The sequence below is a fragment of the Lemur catta genome, chromosome X (assembly GCF_020740605.2).
Source record: "Lemur catta isolate mLemCat1 chromosome X, mLemCat1.pri, whole genome shotgun sequence".
Taxonomy (NCBI): Eukaryota; Metazoa; Chordata; class Mammalia; order Primates; family Lemuridae; genus Lemur; species Lemur catta.
Window position 1 is genome coordinate 60,958,235 of NC_059155.1, and position 13,025 is coordinate 60,971,259.

Here is a 13,025-nt window from a genome sequence, read left to right on the forward strand (position 1 = left end):
CAGCCATAGACAATAGCAAACAAATGAGGGTGACTGTGTCACAATACTTATTTATGGACATTGAAATTTGAATTACATATAATGTTCTTGTGTCGTGAAATATTCTTCTTCTTATGATTTTTTCCCAACTATCTAAAAATATGAAAAAATAATCCTTAGCTCACAGGCCATACAGAAACTGGCAGTGGGCTGGATTTGGCCTGTGGACCACAGTTTGCCAAACCTTAACTACATGATTTTACCTGGTTTAAAAACTAGGCTTCTTCTTTTTTATTAGCGTGTGTTTATCACTGAAGGGATTTTCTTAGAGAGAGTTAGAAATATGACCCAGGGCACCAAACACCCAGCTGATGGTGTCAAAAACATCTGAATAGAGTTGGAGTCCTAAATAGGCTCCTTTTTTACTCTATAGCTGCAGTGCAGAAATATTTTTCACCTATATAAGTGTCTTCATATGAAATATCGAAAAAGATAAAGTTTGGTTATTTCTAGCTATGGCATGTGGATTAATTTTCTTTGATATGAGCTGCTGAACTGAATGTACTATTAAAAAAAAACAAATGTCAGATAAATGTTAAGTAACTATGAGTTGTCAAGCGTTGTACCACCAATTTACTTAATTTATTTTATTCATTCAGAGAAGAGTACTGATTGCAAGCAATATTTGCTCAATTACAATAATTACTCATGAAACCCTTTTGTGGGTGCTAACCATTTGCTGTTGAAACTTCTGCCAAGGGAGCTGCAATCAGCAGTCCCAAGTGCTATATCCTCTGAAAAACCCACATGACTCCCCAGGAGGGAGAGGGCTAGCAATTGTATATATGCCACATCTACAGGCAACCAATATCAGAGGACACCTGTACCAGAAACTTAACACTCTCCTCTTCCCTCCAATCTCTCTCATTCCCCAGGAAACAGACAACTAAAGAATGGGAGGAGAATAAGTGAAGAAGCAGCAGCAGATCACAGTCCCTCCCAAACTAGGGACATCCAAAACTCAAGCAGGGATCAACTAGGGTAGTTTATAACACTAGACCAGATTGGGGTTTTGATTCATATACTGATTAGGTTTTTTGAAATACTAAAATGGATGTATTCTTCTGATTGAATGTGGCAGAAGGGCTTTTTATTGCATAATACTAATTATAAAAGCTAGGGAAATTGGGTCAGGTTATGCTTTTTTATCCTCCTAATTCTTCATTCTTTACTACTCATCAGTTACTGCTTTTGGCTTCTTGAGGAATTGTGTGGGGCATTACATATTGTAATCATCAATGCGGTTCACTAAATGGCTTCATTTCTTTCCCCTTTCAGTCATATGGTAGAATTGCATTTCCCTGCCCCCTTAATGATAGGTATGGCCACATGATTTGCCTTGACAAATGAAATGTGACCAGAAAGGATGTGGTTACATCTAGGTGGAAGCTTTAAGAGCCATTACACAAATCACCATCTTCTCTTCCCACTGCTGTGGTGCTCATGGAAGCAGGTGAAGTATGGAGATAAAACCTCAATGGTTTCAACCCATGTTGAATATGTAGTTGGTATGAACAAAAAACCTTTTCTTACTATTTTAAGGCATTTATTTTGGGATTATTTGCCATTGCAGAATTATATAGCTTATCCCAACAAACACACTACATACCACACCAACACACATTAAAAGAAACAAAAATATAACTATTGTGAACTTATAGCCACCTGATAGTATATCCTTAAAATATATAATATTTTAAAATCTAGGATTATAAAAAGAAGTTGAGAAATCTATAATCATTGGGGGACTTTAATATGCCTCTATCAGACAAGGAGAAAAATGACAGTAAGAATTTTAAAACTTTGAACAGAAAAACTAATAATCTATATCTAATGGGTACACATAGAACAGATAGAGAATTTATATTCTTTTAAAGATCACGTGAAGCATTTATAAAGATTTACCTCATACTAGGTTGCAAATATTTCAAAGTATTACCTCATACTACTCTCAAATATTTCAAAGAACCAATATGGTATAGACAATGTTTGCTTACCATAATTAAATTTGAATTACAAATCAACAATAAAAAGAGAGTAAATACCCACGTAAACAACATACACATTTGAAAACTTAAAATGCACACCTGAATGAGTTATGGATCATTTTGAGAATCATATAACATTCAGAAATAAACAATGAAAGTATTACCTATGAAAATTATCATATGTAATTAAAGAAGTACTTAATATTTTGTAGAGCTGCATGGTGATATATGGGTTCATTATATTATTTCTTATTCATATTTTGTTTATAACAATTAACAATAACAAATACTTTTTTTTTTTTTTTGAGACAGAGTCTCACTCTGCTGCCCGGGCTAGAGTGCTGTGGCATCAGCCTAGCTCACAGCAACCTCAAACTCCTGGGTTCAAGCAATCCTCCTGCCTCAGCCTCCCGAGTAGCTGGGACTATAGGCATGAGCCACCATGCCCAGCTAATTTTTTCTATATATTTTTAGTTGTCCAGCTAATTTCTTTCTATTTTTGGTAGAGATGGGGTCTGGCTCTTGCTCAGGCTGGTCTCGAACTCCTGAGCTCAAACGATCCTCCTGCCTCGGCCTCCCAGAGTGCTAGGATTACAGGCATGAGCCACCGCACCCGGCCAACAAATACTTTTTAAAGTGAAAGCATTGGGCCTGGTTATTGTGAAGGTTCTTACAACTGAAAGAAATTGATTTAATAGCTTATAAATACGGTGGCCAATTTCCCTCAAAGATCATCTAATGAGCAAATTCTTTGATTGACTTTTGAGAGTCCTCCTAAAGATTAGTTTATTTAACTCACATCTGATGGTACCTGAGAGGGTATTAAATATCAGTGATCACAATTTTTTCTTTGCTCAATAAACACTGTTTAAATATACTATGGCCTCCCAAGTAGACTACCAGTAATAAACAGGGCATTAATTTGAGAATGAGTCAATAGAATCATTAAATACATTTCTTATCACATACCTGGCCACAATGTGGTCCTACTGTAGGGTCTGGCTCTGTGGGAAGGCAGCATCTAGTTTTTGTTTCCATCTTTGGTAGAGTAATGCAGACATGGTTTCAGTTCTGCATGAGGTAAACACAGGTCCTTAATTTGACTTTACTGATCTATGCCAATTTTGAGATGGCAAAAAGTGTTAGATAAGGCTGCTCATGTTTGATTTACTTGGGCTGGGTCTACCCATTACACTGCCCAAACCTGTAACTTGGAAAAGCACACACTACCTATCATTTTTCTTATTCATCACTAGTTTCTCTTCATCCTGACCTAGAACTCTCATTTCATCTTGGTGATGGAGCAACTCTAGCACTCACTGGATGTCTTCAGAGATGTGCTTGCCCATATGCAGATTTGCAACATAAAATGTGAATCACAGTTTATTTTCTTAAGGAATCTGAGCAAAATGTTTTTCATAAGGAAAAGAGAATTTGACGACACAATTTGGAAAACAACCGGTTGATCCATAAATGCATTTGCTCTTCTATGTACCTGACTCATTGTGATTAAACGTATTTGTGCAGAGGGATGACATCAGCAAAAGAAGCAGAGTAAGCAACTCCAGTAGTCCATCCCTAAATAAAAGCAACTAAAAAACTGAAAAAAATAAAACTCCTGTCAGAATCAATATTTTTGGAACTCTGAAAACTAACAAAACCTTGCAACAATCTAGGGAGCACTTATTCAAGAAAAATTGCTGAACCTCCATAATTATAGTGAGTTTTGTGGTGTTTTAATTTGCACTAGTTCTATCCTTTGTTCCCAGCACAGCAGTAGCCTTGGCAATAACAGACTGTATCCCTAGTATCAGCACTGAAGGAGCAGAATGGACCTTATTTGTAAAGATTGTCCTTGGTTGATCTGTCTGGTGTTTCCTTGGAAGACTTGTTCAAAAGATTTGTTTTATCTCACCTAACTCAGAACTCACCCAGCACTAAAGCCACTAACTGGAAGATGTTGCTCAAAAACACTTACAAGTAAATGTTTTTGTCATTGCCACATGAGACAATGAATAACAGCTGGGGAAAACAATATGCTAACCAAAATGATTAAGAGGAAAGGCTGAGAATGAGATACTCTTAAGAATAAGAGTTTTGAAAAGCTCCAGCATATTATGGGAATCAAGAAGACCATGTGGACATACAGGGCTGTGTGCATGCTCAGGAAAGACCTGAGAAGGCCATCAACACATGATGCTAGGAAAACTGGATATCCACATGCGAAAAATGAAACTGGACTCCTACATTATACCATATACAAAAATTAACTCAAAATGGATAAAAGACATAAATGTAGCACTAAAACTACAAAACTCTTAGAAGGAAACATAGATATAAATTCTTGTGACCTAGGATTAAGGAATGGTTACTTAATATGACACCAAAAGCATAAGCAACAAAAGAAAAAAATAGATACTTTTTATTTCATCAAAATTTTAAAATTTGTGCATCAAAGGTTATCAAGTGAGTAAAAAGACACCCCACAGAATGAGAGAGAATATTTGCAAATCATATATCTGCCAAGGTTCTAGTATTCAAAATATATAAAGAACTCCCACAATTCAATAATAGATAAGTAAAATAGGTTAAAAATGGGCAAAGGATTTCAATAAATATTTCTCCAAAGAAGATGCGGCCAATAAGCACATGAAGAGACACTCAACATCATTAGTCACTGGGGAAATGCAAAGCAAAACCACAGTGAGGTAGCACTTCACAAACACTAGAATTGATATAATTTTAAAAAATGGAAAATAACAAGGGTTGGCAAGGATATAGAGAAAGTGTAATCCTTCTACATTGCTGGTCAGAGTGGTGCCGCTGCTATTGAAAACAGTTTCGCAGTTCCTCGAAGTTAAACATAGAGTTATTTGTAACCTAGCAATTCCACTCCTAGGAATATACCCAAGAAAATTAAAAGCAGGTGTTCTCACAAAAATTGTACACAAATCTTCATAGTATCAATAACAGCTATCATAGTCACAATAAAAGGCCACCTGAGATATGAGCTATTAAAGTATTTGCTAGGGTCTACAAGAGGGTAAAATAAATATCCCCTCTTCCTTTCCACATCCCAGGAAGTTTTGACTATTTGAGAAAAGATATAAAAGAATGGTCGAGAGGCCAAATTACTAACTTTATTACCAATAAAGGCTAAATTGGAGGGTATGGCTGACTAGTTAGGCAGACTGACTCACTCTGTCACAGGCAAAGTGGGTAGAAACTCTGGCACTGAGTTTCAGGCGAGAACTTCTGCTCCCTGAAAGCAAGATTCCTCTCAAGGAAAAAAAAAAAATAAAGAGCTAAGCTGAATATGCCCAGTTTATTTTCCCCAAACTTACCAACCACGAAGACTTCTCTTCCATGAAGAGTAAATCTGGGAGAGAGTCCAGGGAGAAGGGAAAAAAGCAATCCTCTCTAATAGTCCATCAGCAAACTTTTTTGGTAATATAAGGTAAGGAGGGCTTAATTCTGAACAATAAAGATACAGGATATCTTCTTGGAAATGGCATTTTCTCTTTGGCTCAGTTTAAATGTTGGTGGGAATGAAAGAGCTTTCCAAGCAAAAGCTTGGAAACAAAAGCTCACAGATTTCTTTTGCACCTGGTCCATATGTGACCTAGCTAATTGTCAAATCTTAAATGATTACTCATATCAGCTAAGGTTTAGGTAAAAAAAAAAAAATGAACCAATCCCTGGAATCACTCCTTTTCTCAAAATAATATCACAATAATTTGGGGTCAATTACCAGAAAGAGGGTGGTACAAGTCATAAGACAATAAACTTCATATCGACAACATTATATAATTCTGCTAAATTCACTAACAATCCAGAATTAAGAGCTAATTTTCAGAGACTACTAGAAGAAGGACAAAATACAGCACTGGCAACTGCTTTGAGCTTTGTTTGATTTTTCATGGTGAATGATGTTCACACACATCTGAGTATTATTAAATTCTATTCCGAATGACTGAGAATACACCTGGTTATCTAGAAACTCACCAGTATAGATTTGTAACTGAAGAAATTCGATCCACAGTACTGAAGAATACCTGGAAAACTTACCAGGTATCCTTAACTGGACATGAGCATAAATATGCTTTCCCTATTTGTTCATATACTGTTGGGTCCTACAGTACCGCCTCAGCTGAGTTTTGGCTCCATGATCCCATTTAGCTCATGCGAACCCACTCATTCATATAGTACTAAATATATGAAAGGAGAAAGAATGATAGAATGGGAAACTTGTGCTACATTGGACGCACAACACATTAATATCCTAATTAGAGATTAAATTGTATTACCAGGTGGCAGGACTTCCAGAATGCAGTGAAGAGCTCAGTAAATCCTCTCCATCAAAAGCAATGATAAAACTGGATACAATTAACAAAAACAACACTATCAGGGCTTTGGAAACTGACTAAAGCCAGGCATAAAATTGAAAAGCATTTATTCAAGAGAAACAATTGAACCTTGATAAGAACAGCGATAGTCTGTGGCATTTTAGCCTGGGGCTGCTCCTATGTCTTCTCAGCTCCAGGAGGAAATTGTACCTAATTTGAATCAGGGCACAGAAAAACCCATGCTGATGGGCATTTAGACAAAGACAGCAATCTCAGTGGCAAATAATCAGGGAAAGGTAACATCACTGCTATCCTGAGGTCATGATACCAATTGAGACAAGCAACAGAACAGCACAATAGCAAGAAATTTAATGGTGAGATTCAAGGAACAAGACAACCATAGTGGGCCTTGATAAGCTGTCATATCCCTATGGGCTGGGAGACTGTGTGCCTGTATTGCACTGGGCTCATGCTCTGGAGAGACAGGAGAGAGCCATAGTGAGCTACTCATCCCTGGATGAATGCGACACTTTGCAAGTACAGAAAGGCAAGCTGTAACAGAACTGTAAACTGTCTGAATTTTGAATCCTTTCCCACAGCAACACACAGATCCATCAGCAAAGGGTAAAAATCTTACTTCGTCAGTGTGTTTAAGCACAACCTCTGAACAATAATTGGCTGATCACTAAGCTGTGCTGCTATGCTGACACAGGGGTGACTCCTAGGAAGCCAGGCTTAAAAATTAAAAACAAAACAAAACAAAAAAAAACAAGTTTGCAGAGAAATCAATAGCTACACACTGGGGAGAACAGACTTCACAGAACTAGTCCTTGCAAGAGACTAAACAAATAAACAACAGAACAGCAACAGCTACTCCTGAGTGGGAAAAAAAGGAGTCAGAATTCAGATTTGCTACAATATAATATTTAAAAATATGTATTTTTCAACAATAAATTATGAAACATGGAAAGAAACAGGAAAATGTGACCTTTCTTCACTTAACTAATTTATAACACTATTCAAAAACAATATTATAAAACAATATTTTTAGGCTTAGAACTGTTAAGAAAATAAACTTTGGCACATTAAAATTTTAAAGAGTTTATTTGAGTAGACAGTAATTCTACTAAAAATTCTACTAAAAATTTTTAATTTTTTTAATGTCAGCATATTATGGGGGTACAAATGTTTGGGTTATGTATATTGCCTTTGCACCCACCCGAGTCACAGCTTCAAGCATATCCATCCCCCAGATGATGCGCAATTCATATATTGGGCAGATCCGAACCAGAAGTGGTTCAAGGTTCTGTTGAAGAGGCATGAGGGAAAGGCTTGTATAGGGTGAACATGAAAGCAGAGCAAAGAAATTATTTGATTACTTAAAGTTTGAGCCTTATTTAGATAATCCCTGTGGGAAAGTTTAAGACAATTTAACTAATACCCAGTTATCTGCCTGTGATTGGGTTAGCTTAAGTTTTGTTTTCTTTTAAATTTTGAGTTAGGTTTTAGTTTGCTTATGTAGGAACAGAAGGCATTTAATGGCCTCCAAATTATTTTAACAAAGCATATGAAAGTATAATATGTGTATATATGTTGACAAAAGCACAGGGTAGGGGGAGTGAATGGATCTCTATTGGAGCAAAGTTTTTATATCTTATTTGAATTACCATTAATTGAAAGAAAGGCTGAGAAGTTAAGATCTATATTGTAATCGCTAGAGCAACCATTAAGAAAATACCTCAAAAATATAGTAAAAGAACCAACAAAGAAATTAAAATGGTATGCTAGAAAATATCTGCTTAACAACAAAGAAGGCATTAAAGGAAGTAAAAAGAAATCCAAAAACACATGAAACATGTTTTCATTTCTCTAAATACTGAAGAGTGGGATTATTGTGTCATATGGTAAATATATTCTTTAAAAATTAATAGTCTTTGTTTTTTAGAGCTGTTTAGGCTTACAGAAATATTGACCAAAAAATGCAGAGTTCCCATGTACCCCGGCTCCTCCCTTTTCCTCCTTAAAGTTTCCCCTATTATTAACATCTTTCAAAGGACATGAACAGTAACTTTTCAAAAGAAGATAGATTAATGGCCAAAAAACATATGAAAAAATGCTCAACACCTCTAGTCATCAGGGAAATGCAAATCAAAACCACAATGAGATATCACTTAACTCCAGTGAGGATGGCTTTTTATCAAAAAGTCCCAAAACAACAAATGCTGGCATGGATGGGGAGAGACAGGAACACTCATACACTGCTGGGGGGCCACAAACTAGTGCAACCTCTGTGGAAAGCAATATGGAGATACCTCAAAGAGCTACAGATAGAACTACCATTTGATCCAGCAATCCCATTACTGGGCATCTACCCAAAGGAAAAAAAGACATTCTATAAAAAAGACATCTGCACTAGAATGTTTATCACAACACAATTCACAATTGCAAAGATGTGGAAACAATCCAAGTGCCCATCAATACGAGTGGATTAATAAAATGTGCTATATGTATACCATGGAGTTCTACTCAGCCACAAAAAGCAATGGTGATCTAAGACCTCTTGTATTATCCTGGATAGAGCTGGAGCCCATTCTACTAAGTGAAGTATCCCAAGAATGGAAAAACAAGCACCACATGTACTCACCATCAAATTGGTATTAACTGATCAACACTTAAGTGTACATATAGTAATAACATTCATCAGGTGTCTGGCAGATGTGAGGGGGGAGGGGGGTGGTTATATACACACCGTCTGGGGGATGGACACGCTTGAAGCTCTGACTCAGATGGGGCAAAGGCAATATATGTAACATAAACATTTTTACCCCCGTAATATGCTGAAATAAAAATAAATAAACTTAAAAAAAATTTTCCAAAAATTTGGTACATTTGTTAGAATTGAAGAACCAGTACTGATACATTATTAACATAGTTTACACTAAGGTTCACTCCTTGTGTTGTACAGTTCTATGAATTTTGACAAATGCATGCTGTCATGTGTCCACCATTAGAATATCATACATAATAGTTATACTGACCTAAATATCCCTTGTGCTCCAGTTTCTCATCCCTCTTCCAACCCTGACCCCTGACAACCACTGATATATTTTACTGTCTCTATAGTTTTGCCTTTTCCATAATGTCATATAGTCAGGATCATACGGTATGTAGCTTTTCCAGGCTAGATTCTTTTATTTAGCAATATGTGTGTAAGGTTCCTCCATGCCTTTAGTAGCTTGACAGCTCATTTATTTTGATCACTAAATAGTATTCCATTGTACAGGTGTACCACAGTTTGTTTCTGTATTCACCTATTGAAGGACGTCTCAGTTGCTTCCAATTTTGGCAAGTATAAATAAAAATGCTGTAAACATTCATGTACAGGCTTTTGTGTTGACATAAGTTTTCAACTTATTTGGGTAAATAACTAGGAGCACAATTGTTGGATCATATGGTAAGGCTATTTAGCTTTGTAAGAAACTTCCAAACTATTCCAAAGTGACTGTATGATTTCACAAACATAACAGTTACAATGCCCTAACCTTTCCCTGTGCCCCACATACTCATCCCTCCCCACATGCCACTCCCCAAACCCCTGGCAACCACTGATCTTTTAACATCTCCATAATTTTGTCCTTTCCAGGATGTTACATAGGTAGAGTCATACAGTATATAGCCTTTTCAAATTGGCTTCTCTCACTTAGCAAGTGCATTTAAGATTCCTCCATGTCTTTTCATGGCTTGATAGCTCATTTTTTTTTAGTACTAAACAAAATTCCATTGTACCACAGTTTATCCACTCACCTACTGGAGGACATCTTGGTCACTTCCAAGTTCTGGTGATTATGAACAAAAGCTGCTATAAACATCCATATACAGGATTTTATGTGGACATACATTTTTAATTCATTTACGTAAATATCTAAAGAGTATGTTTAGTTTTGTAAGAAACTGCCAAACTGTCTTCCAATGTGGCTGTACCATTTTGCATTCCTACTAGCAATGAATGAGAGTTCCTGTTGCTCCACACCTTCACCAGCATTTAGTATTGTCAGTATTTTGGGTTTTCATCATTTTCATAGATGTGTAGTGGTATCTAATTGTTGTTTTAATTTCCAGTTCTCTAATGACATATGATGTTGAGCATATTTTTATATGGTTTGTTTTCCAGGTATATATCTTCTTTGGTCAGGTGTCTGCTATATACTGTATGATTCCAACTGTAGGACATTCTGGAAAAAGGCAAAACTTTGGGGACAGTAAAAACAGCAGTGTTTGCCAGGGTTTGGAGAGAGGGAGGGATGAATAGGTAGAGCACAGAGGATATTTAGGGTAGTGAAACTATTCTGTGCAATACTATAATGGTGGGCACTTGTCCCTATACCTTTGTCAAAATCCAAAGAATGTACAAAACCAAGAGTTTTGTACAAACCTACAAAGACTGTGGATGATAATGGTATATCAGCGTAGGTTCATCGATTGTAATTCTGGTGAGGGATGTTGATAGTGACAGAAGCTGTGAATGTGTGGTGGCAGGGGAGTATAGGGGAAATCTCTGTACTTTCTGTTCAATTTTCCTGTGAACTAAAAGCTGCTCTAAAAATGAAGTCTGAATTATTAGGAGGAGGGGCAAGATGGCCAACTAGAGATATTGGTTGCTACATTGTCCTAAAAAGAAGAAAAATTTCCAGTGAAAAAGTTAGAGGCCAAGTGAAATACTAGGGGAAAGGTGCCAGCACTTACCCTTATTGGAGATGCCACGGGAAGATGTCAAAGAGCAGAACAAGAAGGAGCAAGATTTTGGTGGAGACCAACCCACAAGGGATTTAGAGTTCAGCAGAAATGGTAGGTGGGGTCTTTACTTTTCCTCCTCTCACATCTGTGGCAGTGCCAGCTCCCTACAAAATCTGTCAGAGAGCCCTTCTACCCTGACAAATCCAGGTGCTGCTACCATCAGTGAACTGAGAGCTTCTTGGGATCAGAGCACCAAGCTGTGGTCCCATACAGGGTCACTTCCCCTCACCACAGACCCAAGCTGAGATGGCGGGTGCCATATTGCTTACACACGTGCTGAGTGCCTCTATCTTGCCAGGGAAGTCACAACCCCTCAGTCTCACTGTCAATGGATCCCACAAGAACATTCCCCAGCATCCCTTTGGACTGTGACAACCACAAAGGAACAGGGAGACACAGGAGAGTGACAGTATTCTCAGAGTTCTGATCTACATGGTAGGCTGCCCCAAGGGGAATGGGAAGTGCCATGAATACTTTTTAGGATAGAGGAAGGAAGAATGCACACTCTCCTGCACCTGAGAGCCCCTGGCTCATGATCCAAAGTGGCCTGCACCCTGCAAGTGGAGATGCCAGTGCAGAGAGGAGTCTGTAGGGTAGGAGAGGGTCCCAAAGCAGAAGTAGCAGTGAACTGGAGCCCAGGATGGGACGTGGAGATGGGGACCTCCCTTCCCTCACCCACCCAATGCTGTGGACATAGCCTCCTCTGCTCCCAAGTCTGAACTTTTGGTATGGGTGTGCTGAGGGATGGCCAGTTCTAGGCTTGCAGGGGGGATACACATCCAATAGTACTCTGTTCACTGCACCCAGGTTTTGTACAGAGGGTGTGGCTCATTTACCTCCCTTTATGGAGGTATTTTTGCAGCATTTATGCATTTTTGCAGCTGTCCTGACCCAGGAATCTCAACCCCTGGGGTTCTATGTCGCGTTGCTGCATCCACAGCCAATGCTCCCAAGCACCCACTTGGACCATAGCAGCCTTGGAGAACCTGTGGGTCCAAGGGGAACTCTGGGTCTCCTGGGGCTTGGGCATTCAGGGTGGGCTGCTTCCAGCTGAGAGGAGAGTATAGCATGCCAGAGGGCTCCTTAGGACAAACAGGATCAGGGCACCAGCTCCCTCCCATTTGGGGCCTTCTCCTCCTACTCCCCTCCCCACCCACTGCTGCCTGGGCAGCCTCAGCTATTTCCACTCAGGATCAATGAAGTTTCCACAGGGAACAATTAAGACAGGGCACTTGGGAATGGCTGTCCAGCCTCTCACAGAGCACCCATCATACCCAAGCTTCCACAGAGCTTGGGGCTCACTCCTTTCCCTTTCAAAAGCTGCACCAAGCACTTTTGTGTGCCCAGACAAAAATTACCACCTCTGTTGATAGAGGATAAGGCTATCTGTCCTCTCCCCAAATTGTCTGTCACTTCTGGAAGGAACCTACCCTTCCTGGAGGCAAATCCCTGGCACAACTGCCCCTCACCCATCAGAGCATTTCAGTGGCAGCCCCCAGCCATTCTGGGAGCCTGGCATACATACAAAGGCTCAAGCATCCTTCACCAAATATGCTGTGGCCAAGCCAGGAAGGCAGGGGGAATTTGGGTGCTTTTGTGTACCTCAAAGACAAAAACTACCACCTCCACTGAGGGAGAACATGGCCAGCAGTCCTCTCCCTGAGTTGCCTGTCTCTTCTGGGAGGAGCCTACTGTTCCTCAAGGCAGGTACTTAGCACAACTACACTTCCCCCACCAGAGCATTTCAGCCACAGCCCACAGCCAGTCTGGTAGCCCTGCACACAGTGGGATCAGCTGCCTCCACCATCTCTGCTGCAGCTGGGCCAGGGTAGAAGCTGGGAATCTGGGTGCTTTTGTG